This window comes from Typopeltis vanoorti, chromosome 15 (assembly GCF_054136105.1).
Source record: "Typopeltis vanoorti isolate ZY-2024b chromosome 15, IOZ_Tvanoo_1.0, whole genome shotgun sequence".
NCBI classification, from domain to species: Eukaryota; Metazoa; Arthropoda; class Arachnida; order Uropygi; family Thelyphonidae; genus Typopeltis; species Typopeltis vanoorti.
In genome coordinates this window covers 73,010,209-73,028,875 of record NC_143563.1, presented here as the reverse complement: position 1 = coordinate 73,028,875, position 18,667 = coordinate 73,010,209, and the positions used below count along the sequence as shown (strand labels likewise).

Sequence of the window (18,667 nt, the reverse complement as noted above, 5' to 3'; positions counted from 1 at the left end):
GAATAGAGATGGAAGGGTACAATGTGTTCATGAAGTAAAAAGGGAGGTGGAGTGCTATTAATAATAGAAAAAAAGTTATGCCCATACAAGGTAGAGAGATGCATGAGGGGAAATAATGGTAGTGGTTTTAAGGAATAAGTGATGCATGGTTGGTGTGAGATAGAGGTGAATAGAATGAAATACTTTGTTGGATGTTGTTAGGACCTGGTAATGTGAAGAGTAGTGACCAAGAATATAAGCAGATTAGCAAAGGAAATGAGAAAATGATCATTATTGGTGATTTTAATTATGGCAGTATTGGTATGACGAGCTAGTAACTGGAAGTAAAGAAAATGAGTTTGTGAGTGACAACTACCTCATGCAGTATGTAACAGAGCACATGAGGATTTGAGGGTCTTGGATTTGATCATCTAATCAGTGGATGTCATTATAAGTGCATTGTGTATGTTTAAGAAATTAACAACGTATTTGTTAAATGAAATTACTTATTATTTCCATATTTTGCCAAGTCAAATTGCCATCATCAGGGATTAACATACTTGTATTAGGCATGTGCACACAGGCACACTTCCGTAACAAAGATGAAAATACAGGAAAATTTAAAGTCCTACAATTACACCACCTATTGACTTTGGTTGGGTGTTCTTGATCGTTGGGCTCACTGTCTGTGGATGAGGGTTTCCTATATGAGGAGGAGTCTGATACAACCATATTTGTTTAGGTTGGGATAGTTGGCAAGAGCTGCAGCTGATTCAAGGAAAAGCTGTAAAATCTCATGATATGTGACTTCGTAAGTTATCATGTTCATTTTTACGGGTTTTTTTTTCCGTTTAGGAGAATGTACTCAGAGTAATGTTCATTTTTTGACTGAAATAATCTTTTCTGTAATAACATTGTATTGAGCCTTTGTTAAAATAATGTGGCACATGACATCAACATGTAAGGTTATTAAGTAATGTTAAATCAGTAAGCCTAATGCTAAAATTTGTAAAGAATTCTGAGAATTGCTATAGATGGAAATTTCCAAAGACCTGAGAAGAATGACATCATCATGTATGAAGGTCAGTATGTGACCATTTCGACACATGTGCGCACAATGGAAGTCAGGGCCTATACAAGGCAGTATATAGGCCCTGACTTACTTGCGTCTTTGTCACACCAAGAATCATTGTTGGAAATCTAAAGAGAGGACTTGAGAGTTCCGAGTCTTCTACCTGGATACATCGCCACGCAAGAAATATTGTGTTGTTTGTCTTGAAAGGAAGGAGCTGTACATTGCCACCATGTTAAAGGGCCTATAGGGCAAGGCATAGTCGACAACCCTGACAAGGAAGAATTTTAGCCACGGTTATAGATGATGGTGATAGATTAGCTGTAGTCTGTTTGGTGTGTGTGTGTGGGGGGGGGATGGTGGATATGTGGTGTAAAAATTCTTTGTATTTGGTGGGAGGTGTAGCCATTGGCCAAAAAGTGTTATTTTTTATGTGGGTGAGTTCTGTGTTGACTGCGTTATCTGAGCAAATTAATTTTGCTCAGTGGACTAAGGTTTTTATAGTTCCAGATTGTTGGGAGATGGGGTGATGTGGGTTTTCTGGAGACTATAAAGGTCAGGAATCCATTTGGTTGTCTTGTAACTAGGGTTTCTAGGAAAGGCAGGCTGTTATTTTCTGTTTCTGTCATGAATTGAATCCTTGGATGTTAACTGTTCAAATGTGAAAGAAAAGTGTGTAAGGTGTCCTGGCCATGTGGCCAAATTGCAAACACATCGTCCACATAGTGTAGCCAAATAGTGGGTTTAAGGGGGGGGGGGATTTAAAGTATTCTTTTAAAATGTCTTCACGAAAAAGTTTGCCAAGAAGGGAAGAAGGGAGTTCATGGCTGTAACCTCGCTTTGTTTGTAGAATTTTCCTTGCCAAACAAAATAGCCCAAGTTCATAGTGAACTGAAAAAGGACCAAGATATCAGGAGGAAATTCTACTTGGATAAGTGCGACGTTTGTGATTAAGGAGGCGACATCGAAATTGACCATTAAGTGTAGTGTAGTACGAGGTCTTAGGACTTAAAATGAACTAAGTTTCTGATATTGCCAGTAGTATAGGAAAGTACTTTGGCTAAATGTTTAGCTAGTTTGTAGGTGTGTGAGTTTATACGATCTACAATTGAGTGTAGAGGTGCATCCTGTTTATGGATTTTTGAAAGTTCATAAATATGGAGGGGGGGGGAATCTGGAATCGTAGAATTTTAATTTGTTGGTTATATCTGTCAACCAGGAAGTAACATTTTTAGTAGTCTGTGGATGGTTGTAGTCTGGGTATGGTTGGGATCATAATTTAGTAGGCAGGTGAATCGGTCTTTAAGAAGGGTGGTCATTTTTTTAATATAATCCATATGGTTTAAAATGACAGTAACATTGCCCTTGTTGGGCAGTTTGCTTGTAGGAGGTTTCACTTGTGATAGCACGTTAGCTACATCAAGCCTAACATTGTTGGCCTCACTGGTGGGAAGGTTGTAGGTTCCACGCTCGATCTGGATCATGAAATCTTTGGCTGGTACATGTCTGGGTGCAATGGAGAAGTTCTAGCAAATTATTTCCTGTATTTTGCTGAAGTCAGATCAGCATGATCAGGGAATAGTACACTTGTATTAGACATGTGCATGCAGGCACACTTCAGTAACAAAGATGGAAAACAGAAGAGATACAGGAAGATCTAAAGTCCTACAATTATGCCACCTATTGGTTTCAGTTGGGTGTTCTTCGTTGGGCTGACTGTTCTGCAGATGAGAGTTTCCCATGTGAGGAGGATTCTGATACAGTCACATTTGCTTAGGTTTGGGATAGTTGGTAAAAGCTGTAGCTGATTCGTAATCCTTTCTTTTAGGGTTGCACGGTGATCAGCATTCATTTTAAAAATTTTATGGAATTTACAACCGTGTTAAAAAAAACTTTTTTTATTATCCCGACGCTTCGATCTTCACATCAAGATCATCATCTGGAGCGTACATAAGTATACAGAACAAGCTGAGTTACATCATTAACTGTAAGCTAGAGAAACAATGATTTGATCACATGTTATTCTACAGGTGTGACCTCTGGTGGGAAAAAAAAAATTTAAAAAAAAGTAATAAATAAAATAAAATAAAACTTTTTTACATCACGCTAAATTCTATTTTTACAATGACAGGAATAAACATTCTTTTAGCTGGTTTTCTTTCAGAAACAATTGGTGTCCTATTTTTAGTATTACAATTCCTATTTTTGATTTACAATACTGGATTTTCTACAGTCCTGTTAATTGTTCTTGGTGAGGAAGGTCGAATATATGCCTTCCATATGTTTGGGATTTTTAAACCATCATTGTTGTTCAGATTGGGGTGGTTGCTGATAATCTCGCAGGCTTCCTTGAATTTCCGTTCATACCACGTTCTAGTGTGATGTAGACAGCTGGTGGTTTTCCAGTCAATTCTGTGTAAGGTATTCAGGGCATGATCAGAAAGGCCAGCTTCACCATAATTATTATATTTAATGTGTCGTTTATGTTCTTTTTGTCTAATAGGAATAGTGCGTCCTATTTCTCCTATATATGGTATGTTGCAAGTACAGTAAATTCGGTATACTCCAGGGTGAGCTAGTGGAGAGAGTGGGTCTTTGGATAAGTTGAGTAAGTTTTTTAATTTTGCAGGAGGTTTAATGGTGGCTTTGAGGTTGTACTTTTGTAGTACTCTGTTTATTTTGTCTGATATTCCTTTAATGTAGGGAATGGTTATAGTTTTACTGTAGTCTGGTTTGTCTTTGTTTTTTATTGTGGTTTTGTAGAGAATTTTGTTTATAGTATTTTGGCTGTATCCATTTTTTTGGTAGGTTATTACTGATAATTTTAAACTCGTCTTTCAGTGCCTGTTCACTGGAACAAATCGTCTGAGCTCTGTTTTTTAGCGTGTTGATGACACCTAGTTTTTGTGTTGGGTGGTGGTAGGAGTTTATGTGTATATATTGTCCCGTATGTGACGGTTTTTGGTAAACAGTGAAGGAAAGATTGTCCGAGGGAAGACGTGTGAATTGTATCTAGAAACGGAAGTGTGTTGTGTTTTTCAATTTCAATTGTGAACTGTATGCGTTCATGTTGTTTGTTTAGGTGGCTAGGGAATGTGTCTAATGTCTGGCTTCATGGGACCAGATCGCAAAAACATTGTCAATGTATCTAAGCCAGACTTTGAGTTTTAGAGGGGAGGAATCCAAACTGTTTCATGTAAAAGTTAGCAATGGGGGGGGGGGTAATAGCGAGCCCATGGCTGTGCCTTCTTTTTGTAAGTAGAAGGCGTTTTGCCATACAAAATAACCCGACCGTAATACATGCACAAAAAGCGCCATGATATCTGGAGAGAATTTATTTTGTAGGAGAAGGATTGTGTCATTGATTGGGACATTCGTAAAGAGGCAGAGACGTCAAAACTGACTAATAAATCACGATTTATTAGTCAGTTTTAAATCATGATTTATTATCAGTTTTGATGTCTCTACCCTCTTTACGAATGTCCCAATCAATGACACAATCCTTCTCCTACAAAACAAATTCCCTCCAGATATCACGGCGCTTTTTGCGCATGTATTACGGTCGGGTTATTTATTAGTCAGTTTTAAATCATGATTTATTAGTCAGTTTTGACGTCTCTGCCCTCTTTACGAATGTCCCAATCAATGACACAATCCTTCTCCTACAAAACAAATTCCCTCCAGATATCACAGCGCTTTTTGCGCATGTATTACTGTCGGGTTATTTTGTATGTCAAAACGCCTTCTACTTTTACATGGAACATTTTGAGCAACTTGCCCTAGATTCCTCCCCTCTAAAACTCAAAGTCTGGCTTAGATACGTTGACAATGTTTTTGCGATCTGGTCCCATGGCCGCCAGACATTAGACACATTCCTTAGCCACCTAAACAAACAACACAAACGCATACAGTTCACAATTGAAATTGAAAAACACAACACACTTCCGTTTCTAGATAGAATTGTCACACGTCTTCCCTCGGGCAATCTTTCCTTCACTGTTTACCGAAAACCGTCACATACAGGACAATATATACACATAAACTCCTACCACCACCCAACACAAAAACTAGGTGTCATCAACACGCTAAAAAACAGAGCTCAGACGATTTGTTCCAGTGAACAGGCACTGAAAGACTAGTTTAAAATTATCAGTAATAACCTACAAAAAAACGGATACAGCCAAAATACTATAAACAAAATTCTCTACAAAACCACAATAAAAAACAAAGACAAACCAGACTACAGTAAAACTATAACCATTCCTTACATTAAAGGAATATCAGACAAAACAAACAGAGTACTACAAAAGTACAACCTCAAAGCCACCATTAAACCTCCTGCAAAATTAAAAAACTTACTCAACTTATCCAAAGACCCACTCCCTCCACTAGCTCACCCTGGAGTATACCGAATTTACTGTACTTGCAACATACCATACATAGGAGAAACAGGACGCACTATTCCTATTAGACAAAAAGAACATAAACGACACATTAAATATAATAATTATGGTGAAGCTGGCCTTTCTGATCATGCCCTGTGAATACCTTACACAGAATTGACTGGAAAACCACCAGCTGTCTACATCACACTAGAACGTGGTATGAACGGAAATTCAAGGAAGCCTGCGAGATTATCAGCAACCACCCCAATCTGAACAACAATGATGGTTTAAAAATCCCAAACATATGGAAGGCATATATTCGACCTTCCTCACCAAGAACAACTATTAACAGGACTGTAGAAAATCCAGTATTGTAAATCAAAAATAGGAATTGTAATACTAAAAATAGGACACCAATTATTTCTGAAAGAAAACCATCTAAAAGAATGTTTATTCCTGTCAATGTAAAAATAGAATTTAGCTTGATATAAAAAAATTTTTGTTTTATTTTATTTTATTTTATTTTTTTTTATTTATTATTATTATTATTATTATTATTATTTTTTATTCACCAGAGGTCACGCCTGTAGAATAACATGTGATCAAATCATTGTTTCTCTAGCTTACAGTTAATGATGTAACTCAGCTTGTTCTGTATACTTATGTACGCTACAGATGATGATCTTGATGTGAAGATCGAAACGTTGGGATAATAAAAAAGTTTTTTAACACGGTTGTAAATTCCATAAAATTTTTAAAATGAAAAAAAAAAAAAAAAAAAAAAAATGTAGCTGATTCGAGTAATAGCCAGTCAAACTTGAATTTGCTTTGGTAGAGTAGGTGGCTTTTTTCCACTGGATCCTGTGTCAGGTATCCAGGGCATGGTCTGCTAATCCTGAGTGGTTGTAGTGGTGGAAACAGATGTAATCCTGGTATACGGATGTTGGCTGTCCTACCTGTTTGTCCATAATAAGATAGGCTGCTGCTGGCGATTGCGAAGTTTTGGGCCACGATTGAGTGTGTCGAAACTTCGGCATTGCACCTGGACACGTACCAGCCAAAATTAATTAATTAACACTTATCATGTACCTACACTATCCCTCCCCCTCCTCCCAAACATAGATTACAGCAAATCTATCATCATCTCCTATATCCATGGCATCTCTGAAATGGTGGCCAAGATATTAAAAAAGCACAATTTTGTGACCACCTATAAACCATACAAAAATCTAGCAGCTCTTATTTGCCCCCCCCCCCCCCCCCCAAAGACCATCTGCAACCTGTGGATTTACCTGGAGTTTATCAGGTACACTGTAGTTGCAACCTTTCTTATTATGGACGAAAGGCAGGACAGCCAACATCCATATACCAGAGCACCAGGATTACATCTGTTTCCACCACTACGGCTGCTCAGGATTAGCAGACCATGCCCTGGATACCCTGCACAGGATCTGGTGGTAAAAAGCCACCTTACTACACTAAAGCAAATAAAAGTTAGAGAGACTTTTCCTCGAATCAGCTGCAGCTTTTACCAACTATTCCAACCTAAACAAGTATGGTTGTATCAGACTCCCCCACATACGGAAAACCCTCATTTGCAGACAGTCACCTCAACAACCAAGAACACCCAACCAAAGCCAATAGGTGGTGTAATTGTAGGGCATAAGGTCTTTCTGTATTTTCATCTTTGTCACCAAAGTGTGCCTGCATGCATGTGTCTAATACAAGTGTATTAATTCCTGATGAAGATTTGACTTCAGCAAAATATAGGAAATAATAAGTAAATAGTTTTATTTATTAACAGATATGTTAATTTCTGTTAGTAAACAATATACGATGCTAGAGAATCAATGTATAAGTCTAAACACTAAGATTACAACTGTTATAAATAAGGATTCAAATCTCTCCTTCAGTTGGTGAGACTGACTGTGAAGTCTATCATCCCTGGGTTGTTGCCAACTATGTGAGGACTTCTGTGAGGAAAAGGTATATAAGGAACTCTAAGGCTGGTGATTATGAGTTGTGCAGGAGACAATTTGCAGTTGTATCACGAAATGAGGAGTTGGGTGTTGTAAAGGAGATAATTGCTTCTTGGGTGATATTCAAGAAATATCTAGTAGAAGTAATGTTTAGATCAGAAGGTTTAATAAGGTAGGTGTGAAATGGATGAATAAAGAGATTAAGCATACAGTACAAAGAAAAAATGCCTTATGCAGGCAACATAAGAGGGATGGTAATGATCAAATCCATGAGGAATATAAAGAAAATGGAAAGAAGGTGACTCAGTTGGTAAGGGTAGCAAAAGTTCAGTATGAGCAGAGTTAGTTAATGAAACAAAAAAAAAAAAAAAAAAAAAAAAAAAAATCCTAGGGAGTTCTTTCGATATGTCCCCAGCAAAGAAAAAAAAAAATGGTACAATGGTATTGATTGGAGAAAATTATATAAGCACAACTGCTGCAGAGGTTATAGTTGAGATATTTAATGAACAGTTCATAAAGGTCTTTCATCCTTGTGAATGTGACATCGAGAGTTTGAGTGGAGTGGATAATGAAGAGGAGAGAGAGACTGACTGTGAGTGAGGAAGAGGTATATGAGGAATTAAGCAAAGTCGATATTAATAAAGCTTTGGGACTTGATGATGACATATCATCACGTATTTTGAAGGAATGTGCCAGGGAATTGACATATGCCTTTGATATATTTGTTTAATATGAGGCTTACATTATGTCAAGTTCCAAAGAAGTGGAAGTAAGACAGAATTGTACTCCTTTAATAGAGGAGGCAACAGAATTCAAGCATCAAATTATAGGCCAATCTGTGATTAAAGTGTTGGAGAGGCTGCTGAGAATTAGGATCCAGAATTGGGTTGATAGCAATGGTATTATCTTTGATGGACAGCATGGATTTGCAAAAGGGATGTCCTGTTTTAGTAATCTCTTTAATTTTCTCTCAGATTCATTCCTGTGCACGATGGTGTTCTCTACTCGCTTTCCTGTCTCTGCTGCTATCCCTCAGGGCTCTGTCATCTCATGCATCCTCTTCCTGATTTATATAAACAACCTGTCTTGATTGCAAACACTATTCATATGTTCATTGATGATGACACATTCCACTCATCCTCTTTGCATGACAAGCCTTGCAGTGCTCAAACATCTCAACCTTATCTGTAATAAGTGCTCTCAACATTGATCTCAACAGTATCCTTGATTAGGGTGAAAGCAACCTAATCAACTTTAGTGCTTCCAAAACACAGTTTTGCTTTTTTTTTTTCCTTGTAAAAAAAAAAAAAAACACACCTTAGATCTTCACTTACTTTTGATAATGCTCAGCTCAACAGCCAGTATCAAATCTGTTTCTTAGACAAACCTTTACTGACACAGTCATATCACTTATAGAGTATCATCAGCTTCCAAAAAAACTTGGTATCCATTTCCTCTCAATAACTGCTAAACATTCCTTTGCAGTTGAACTGCATACTCACTGAACCTGCTATTCTCAGTCATCTTTCATTCCTTCCATCTCAATTCTGTGAAACAGCCTCTCCTGTGAAGCATTTTTCAATGTGAGAATTATAGAGGAATTTCACTTCTGAGTGTTCCAGAAGTGAAATTCCTCTATACCTGAGAGAGACTAAGAACACCAATAATGTCCGTAAGGGCATGATATATATCCTTGGGATGTGTTTGAATAGTAGCCATTGCATCAATATTTGGTTGGATATTAGTGAGTTTTTAGCTTTAAGTCACCGTGTTCTTCCAGGTTCATTCTGTTACTCTCCTTCATTAAAAGTGAATTTGCATGGTTAAAACCTGCTTCAACCATGTATGAACTTGGGAATGCAAGTAAAAAGGGTTCACCTGCTGCACTAAGCTTAGGGTATTATTATTAGTATTTACATTGCTCCAATAGTCACTGAAGTGTTTTGGAACAAGGATTTAGCTTTGAGATCCACACACACACACACACACACACACACACACACACACACGTATATCAATGAGCTCATCTTGTAAGTCAAATTCAATGTCTGCATTTTCTATTTCCAAACCAAACGGTGTAACAATCCAGTCAGATATATGCATTTTTTTCAACGTCCTTGAAATGTACTTTGAAGTCTTCTTTAATTTTTCTAGGCGATTTATGTATATCTCTAAGTTGCAATCTGAAAATTTTCTTTCTTCTCCATCTTCCGGTTGCCGTAAGTTTGAAAAATACCTATAATCTTTACATGCCAATGAAGATTTAAATAGGCCTATTTTAGCTTGCAAGTCTATTAGCATTATTCAGGCTTGAATAATTGTAACGTCTTTACCTTGCAGATGTTTCTGTATTTCATTAGATTTTGTATATAGGTGTGTCAAATAGAAAAGATGATTTTTACACTTTTTTAACTCGTCACATAGTGATTGGTCCACATCCATAAGAAACTTGACAATGGAGTCGTATGAATCAACAAGTCTTTGCAAAGAATCGCCTCTTGACAACTACCTTACTTCCGTATGCAAGAGAAGTTAGTTAAAGGTTTTATCATTTTTTTTCACACAACATTGCAAACAGTCATGAATTCAGAGGATGTGCTTTAATTTTATTCACTGACCTGATACACGCTTTTAAGGCAGCATGCAGTTTGCTACTTAGATTCTTGGCTACAAGATGGTTTCTGTGTAATACACAGTGAACAGTATGCACATCGGGAACCTTTTTCTTGAGTAAGGATGCAAATCCTCTGTAACGGTCAGCCATTGCTGGTGCACTGTCAGTAGCCACTGCAGTAATATTTTCAAGGGTAACATTAAGTTTCTTCAAATAATCCTCTAGGCATCGCAGAATTGTCTCACCTTTTCCATCAGCTTTAAGGTAGTTGGCAAACAAAAACTCATCAACAATGCACTTTAGGATTTGACTATTATGCCTCACATAGGCCATGAGAATATTTGAACTACCAAATATTGACTCGTCGAATTGGATGAGAGAACTTTTGATGTTGAAGCTTTGACCCCAAAGTTTTCTCCACATCATTGGCTGTCTCATCAATACACTGGCTCACTGTCCTTGCACTTAAAAGTATTCATTTTAAAACAGGTTGAGAGTCTTTCTTCATAACAATTTCAGTTACATCTTTAATGGCTGGTATGATGATTTCCTCACCAATGGTATGTAGTTTTTCCTTTCTTTGCTATATTAAGAGAGATGCTGTGTATGATGCCTTCAGTCCTCCTTCATAATCTCCACTGGCAGGTGCTTTTAAAAATGTCTTTAAATTTGGTCGTTTTATGATATTTTCTTTCAGTGCCTTAATAAATTAAGATATTTTTCTTATCAGAGTGAACCCTTTTGGTCTTTCATCTTTGCAGGCTCATGGCATCATTACTGAAAGTCTTTTCACATAATGGGTACATAGGCATTATTTCATTGGTAAATGATGGTATAAATCCAAATTTTTAATACTCTTGCGAATATTGTTGGCACTTCTTCGTACTATCAGGGGCCACCATTTTCTGGGCACTATAACTTTTAAAAAAAATTACACAGTAAATTCAAAGTTATCAGATCACTGAACACCACTCTGATAACTATGGGTGAGAAACGTGCCCTGATTGTCTCTGTTCTAGATGTCTTCATCGGGGAGGGCATGCGCTTATTTCTCTTGTTGGCTCAGCCGATCAGCCAGTTGGCATTGCATGTTTACTAGGTGTTACTCAAAATCGTTTTAGGTGTTTATTGACCCCTTTTTGACCTCTAGACATTTATCGACTCCTTGGATAGCCACATCGACCACTTTGCCGACCCCTGATTTGTATTGAATAAGAGAGCAATTAGTCAAAAACACTAAACTAGCTGTATGCAAGACAGTGTTCAAACCTGTTTTAACTTATGAATCTGAGAGCTGGGTTAGAAATAAAACATTTCATTGAAAACTGGACACCATAGATATGAAAGTTCTGAAAAAGATTAGGGGAGTGAAAAGACTGCTCGTACTCCTGAACACCCCCACAACAACTTTTATCTTCATGCACTCTCTGATTCGACCTGCGACATCTAAACTGTTCCATTCGCTAAGTGCGTTGTGAGATGAGGGAAAAATATTGTTCTTATTTTACTTCCTTCATCATAATACCGAATACGAACTTGACATCCATGAATTCCATCATGGATGACATCCCTTGTCCTGTCCAAACCATCCCCCTGCATATACCCAAAAATTTAACCTAGAACATCCCAAGCCATTAATGCCCCTCATCCACACACACACACACACACACACACACACACACACACACACACACACACACACACACACACACACACACACACACACACACTTCTGACCGATATGAATCGCCTTATTTCCCAGAGGAGTTTTCCATGACCAGCAAAAAAAAAAAATTTAAGACATCCTGTTATGTGAGGTCATTCCCGATATCTATAAACAGTCCAGCCCATGATGTCCGTCTCAAAGTGCCATCCACATGGGCAGGCGCATTTTCCCACCAGCGACTGTGTATGCCGTATGCATGTGATTTGTACTAATCATGTTCTGATGGTGGTTTTAATTATATCCATCCTGTGTCCTGTTTTATCCAGAGGCACAACAGTGGTTATCATAAATCTGGCAGATTCATTAATCGTGTGGTGGTTTTATTTATATCCTGTTGCTTGTATTCGTTATGTTGTGATGTATGTTTCTGTACAATCCATGACCGTACGGACGTTGTTGTCTGCATGCGACGGATTCGGTGTGCTCGGCCGCATATTCCCACAAGTGACCGTATGAGATACAGAACTTTGCTAAATGGGGACGCAGGCAGCTAGCCTCACCATGATGTCACTTTGCGTAACTTTCGTTTCATCTCCGATTTTGTCCGATTTTGAAAATGGATTAATTCCAAAACCAGTAGCGAGAATAATCGGAAACTGTAGTACAAATGAATAATATGATATAATTATTACTGCTTACTTTTAATGAGATGGTTCAGCTTCTCAGCCTTTGCAGAGTTGCTGGATATCTAGCTCAATATTGGTCAATTTCAGTTGAAGATTGGCATACGCTAAATTCAGGAAATTCGCTTCTCACTGAAGGCGAGATCCAGAATCGGGCCAAACCAAGATCACGGAATTGCATTTTAAGCCCACTGTCACCTGAAAGCTCAATTAACTATTCTTTTTTCGATAACGAAAGGTCGTTCTCATGACCGTAAGCCTGAAATAGATCTCGAACCCACAGAAATTTCTTATAAAAGTTATTCGGAAAATATGTTTCAAAATTCTGTTTCAGAGTTTTGAGGTGGTCACAAACCCTTTCCAGAAACTCAGAATCAACAAAAAGATCATTTTCACTAAAAAGGATTCCAATGTTGGAAAAGGTGGAAATTATCTAATGCACAACATCAGTTTTTTTTTTTTTCTCGAATGCATTTATTTTTTTGTAGGCATCAAGAACAGTTAAAGAATTTCCCTCAAGGGAGAGATTTAGTTCATTTAATTTAGAAAAAAAGTGTCTGAAAGATAGGATAGTGTTGATAAACATGCTTCGTCAACAAGGAGTGATGCAAAATTAGAATTGCGTTCATTTACAAAAAATAAAACTTGTCCATTAATTGAAATAAGTTTGTTAGTACTTTGTCTCTGGAAATCCCACGAATTTCAGAATGAAGCAAAAGTAGTATATATTCACTGCCCATTTCATCGCAGAATACTGAAAATAACCTGTTATTTAGCGGTCGAGCCTTAATAAAATTAACTAGCTTTACAGCACTGTTTTATACAGCTGCATTCCTTTGGAGGCCAACCTTTCCCTATGTATGAAACAATATACCCGATTCATATCCAGAGCCACTTCCTTGACCATAGAAACAATCCCCAACTATGCTTGCCTCTAAGGGAGCGAGCTTCATCTGAACAGAAGCGCATTCATTTTTCCCACTGGATCCCTTTGTGTATTATGTAATTATTGAGAATGTGAAATATTTCTTCTCCAGTTGTTCGGGATGACAAAGTTCTACAAAACAGAATATCACCATGAATGTTGTTATCATGCGCATATCTTATGTAGCATATTAACTGCGCATCATCTGTAACATTAGTAGTCTCGTCTATTTGTAATGCATAATAAGGGCTCTTCTTAACTCTTTCGATTAACTGAGATTCTATGTCACCTGCCATATCATTAATTCTGTGACCTACGGTGTCATTGAAAGAGGAGTCAAATCATCACATTTTAGTAACGTGTTGCCAAACTTAGTTTTTACCACATCTTTTATAGCTGGAAGTAGTAAATTTTCTCTGATAGAATGAGGTTTCCCTGTTTTCGCTATGCTCAAACTTAAGAGATAGATACTTCCAGTGCCTTGCTATTAATCGAACCCATGGCCGAAACTACATCTTTACCATGATTTAATATCGCTAAGCATCGCTGAAATCGGCTTTTTTTTTCTTTCCAATTTGCTTATTTTTCACATCACAGTGTTTAGTTTCTAAATGTCATAGTTTCGCAGGTTTCATGCACTCGTTCGACAACATTTCATAACACAAAACGCTTTGAGGTTTCTGTTCACTTTCATCTCCATACCAAGTAAACCCGAATTCCAAAGATGAACTGTTATATTTCCTACTGTATTTTTTCTTTGAACTACTTGTTTCTTCTACTTTAATGGTATCAGATTTACTCGCCGTTACAACACGTGTATCACAATTAGCATCACCTGTTTCATTTGCTCTTCTTTTCCAAATCCTAGTTCTAAGCCACTTTTCCATTATTAAAAAACGTTTCCGAAAACTAATGACACACTTTTTACACATAATCATTTAGCACTTCTGAAGGTATACTGAACTTGTTGAAGGAGGAAAGCCTTCAGTAATAAAAATCAATAAACAACAAGCAATTGGTTGAAATGTGGATAAAACATGTTCACTTCAAATCTGACAAAACAGCAAGGAAAAGCAGAAGCAATAAAACCATATATCGTTTTTCACTTCACCTATCTTATTATTTGTCATTCTGCCGCTACAAATTATTGTAGTGCCAGAATGATGAGTAATTAAAGAGGGGTGAAATGAACAACAATATCGTTTTATTACTTCCACCTTTGAATATTCTGATGCTATTTTTTTTTTTCTTTTTTTTTTTAAGTCTCCTTTTGATTTCAGTAATTTTTACTTATTCAAAATATATATTTAATTAATTTAATTCTGCCTGCACACCACCTGTCCCATTGTCACGGACCACCTGCGGTCCGCAGACTACAGGTCAAGAAACACCGATTCAGATCATAGCCACTTGTACGCCGTGCATCGCAAGTTTTATCCTCCTAACATCTCCACTGTTGTTTACTATAGCCCTTTGGAAGTGTGTGGATGTTTTTGATTGAACATTTGGTCCAGTGAGAAAGGTCCATACAGACATCTTTACCTGGATCAAATGTGTATATGGACATTTATGATTGGCCCAAATATCCATATGGATAGTTTTTGCCTAGACCAAATGTCCTCTAACCAAGACCCCTTCATCACATGCTGCTTCAAGTAATTATTATTATTACATGGACACCTCCATGGAGCCTGCAGACTCTGCCAGAGACCCAATTTATCCACACAATTTATCATACCTCTTCTTGAACCCATTAACAGACAAAGCACTCACAACTGAGGCAACCCATTCCACTCATTCTCAACTCTCCAAGCAAAAAGATATAGTCCTCACACTCCTACTAACCTTGCCTTTATTCAACTTCCAGGGATCATCCCTTGTTCTCATTCCTCTAGCCACATGCTGAAACATTTCCCCTACATCTATCCCATAAAACCCTTTAAGCAACTTAAACATTTCTATTATATCCCCTCTTTTTCTTCTATCAACTAACTTCTGCAATCCATACACCCTCGATCTGTCCTCATAGGGAACATTCCACTGGCCATTCATCTTGGTCGCTTGCCTCTGAATACTCTCCATTGCTTCCTCATCCCCAAGAAACCCAGAGGACCAGACCTGAGCACAGTAATCCAGATGTGGTCATATCAGAGCCTTATAAAGAAGATTAGCAACTATGGGCTACCTTAGCAATATGTCTTCTAAACTTTAACTCTCTGTCTGCCACCACCTTTAAATCTCTAGCTTCCTCTATTTTGTGGAGTACAGTGCCATCAATGTGATACAAGATCCCAAAATGCATAACTTTACATTTCTCCACACTAAATTGATACCGACAGCCTATTTAAATTATCCTGCAAGCTTTCTATGTCGCCTTGATTAACTATTACTCTACATAATTTTGTATCATCAGCAAACAACCGAATATTTTCTTTCAGGTTATTTCCTACATTATTTATGCATAAATTAAACAGCAATTATCCCAGCACTAAACCTTAACACCTAGTCACTTGTTTTTGCCTCAATTCTGCCTCTCCATATAGCACTTTTTGATATATCTGTGCAGCAGCCACTCTCTTATCCACTTAACCAGTGTCATATCCATCTCCATTTGTTCTCATTTGCGTAACCAAGTATCACTTGGTATTCTGTCAAATACTTTGCAAAATCATCGCATAGCCATTTCCTTTATCCAACTCAGCTATTAACTCTATTATAAAAATTTAGTAAATTACTAAGGCATGATCAACCTTCATTAAAGCCACGTTGACCCTCATACAGTATCATATTTTTATCTGCCCATTCTTGTTGACCAATTTTTCTAGTACTTTTACCACTGTGCCTGAGATACTGATTGGTCTATAATTTGCTACTGCCATCTTAGAACTTCCCTTATGCAAGGGAATTATTTTGCTCTCATAGAATTCTACCAGAACTGAGACTTAAATTAAAGAGCCTAGTCAAAGGCCATGCCAATTTCTTTGCATATTCTCGCAAAACCCTAGCTGTTATCCCATCTAATCCCACAGCTGCATTTACATTGAGATTCTGCAGTATCCTGATATCCTATTATCTCTTACTGGGCATATAAATTCCATTTCTGTCTTTTCTGCTATATTTCCTCTTTTCAGTATATCTGCATAGTTAGGACTCCAGAAATACAACTTAAATCTACTAGCCAGAAAAAAGTTTACTCATCCAAGGTATCGGTCTGCTTCATATAAATATTGTTATAGGAGATGTTAAAAAAAAAAGACAAAAAAATAGTATGTTGGCAAAACAAAGTAATATATTCTTTAATTTTTCACTACACATTGCATGTAATTATGCAGAAATAGGGCTTTCTTAATTGAGTTTAAAATGTATGCCACAACACAGCTCATCACAATTCAGTTTGTTTTCTGTCATTTGTTGTTCATAATAAAGGATAAATATTTATAATTTATCTATGAATAATAATTTAATAGGGAAGAAAAATAATAAAATTTGCGACAATAAGAAACTAGGTTGCACTTGATGTGGAGCCAGACTCATTTTTCACACTGCACTCAGTCACATGATTCCGTCTGACTTGCCTTTGCAAGATAAATTTTTTAAAATAACAGTATTAAAAAGAATCTGCATTATGTAAATTTTCATGCATTTTATTACACTAAGCTAATTTATTATGTGATTTGGTAAATCAAGCTTAAGACAATACTATATTACAATTGTGTACTTCCATGAAAACAATAAATCTTGCACACTTCACGTGTGAGAGAAAATATTTAAGTTTTTCATATCATATATGCATTTAAATGAAATTGCAGTAATTTCCAATAAATATTAATCAAATCAATGCCTTCATTTAGTTCAATATTAAACATGTGTATATACAGTACACACAAAATATATTAATAGACAATATATTCTTTTAAAAGAATATAATGTCTATTAATATATTCTTTTAAAAAATTAACTGTACTTTTCTTACAATATAATTTCATTGACGAAATAAATTGATAAGTATAAAAACAAAAATTAAAATCGGCACTATAATTAAATACTTAGAGTGCCGATTTTAATTTTTGTTTTTATACTTATCAATTTATTTCGTCAATGAAATTATATTGTAAGAAAAGTACAGTTAATTTTTTAAAAGAATATATTAATAGACATTATATTCTTTTAAAAGAATATATTGTCTATTAATATATTTTGTGTGTACTGTATATACACATGTTTAATATTGAACTAAATGAAGGCATTGATTTGATTAATATTTATTGGAAATTACTGCAATTTCATTTAAATGCATATATGATATGAAAAACTTAAATATTTTCTCTCACACGTGAAGTGTGCAAGATTTATTGTTTTCAGGCAAAGCACTAACACATAATGGTGGCTCATTTTTATCACTTCATGAGTGAAACAAAAACTGGAAGTGTGTCACTTATTGGAGCATTTACGTAGTGAAAATAACCCGATGATATTCCTATAAGAGAAATGAGATTTTTGGAACTTAAAAGTGGATATTTATGAATTCTTTATTTAGGAAGAAGAAATGCCTAAAAGTTATTAGTTGTTGTGTTATGGAAATGATGACAGAGCAACTGTTGGGGGGGGGGGGGGTAAATAAGGTATGGCAGGTTGAGTTTTTAATTACTACAAAAAAAAAATGAAGTCTTTCATATAGAAAGACTTCATAAAGTTCTAAACCTCAAAGGAGATAAATTAAGGAAAGAAAGTGAAGATCATTGGGCTTATGCTATGACTTTTAGAGAAAACTGCAATTAAAATTACAACTGTTTCAGCAGTTCATTAAAAGAGAATTCTGTAGTGTTCCAGTTAAGGATTTCAGATCCAGAAGATTTACTTCCAACTCTCTGGCAATAAAACTTCCCTAATGAATTCATTGGCAGCCACCCATGATCAAATAACTTAACAGTGAATGAGATGTTTTAAGAAAAAAAAAAAATAATACATACATCTTCAAGGCCCACTCTTCCTAATTGGGTTGTGGGGGCAACAGCTGCAAGAGGAACTTCCAATGGTCACAATCCTCTGCCACCAAGCGTAGGTGTTCTGGTGGGATTCCCAAACGTGTCCACCCAAGGATTTGGATATAATCTATCCAGCGTGTCCTTGGCCTTCCACGTGGCCTCCCACCCTCTGGCTTGGTAAAGAGGGCCTGCTGAGGGAGCCTCTCTTGTGGCATTCTGACCAGGTGCCCGTACCAGCGTAACTGTGATCTCTCAACACGGAGAAGCAGCGGTTGAGTATGCAAAACGAAAATAATATACTTTGAATGCATATAGAATGAGTCTGAAAACTCCCTCTCTACTTGTCTCTGGTTGTTCACCTGTGATGGCAAGTGGATTT

At 36.7% G+C, this 18,667-nt stretch overlaps 1 protein-coding gene across 1 annotated transcript in view; it reads left to right on the top strand.

Moving 5' to 3' along the window:
• Positions 1-18,667, top strand: part of LOC150098881 (extended synaptotagmin-2-like) — a 253,180-nt gene that overhangs the window by 191,026 nt on the left and 43,487 nt on the right. The window lies entirely within an intron of this gene.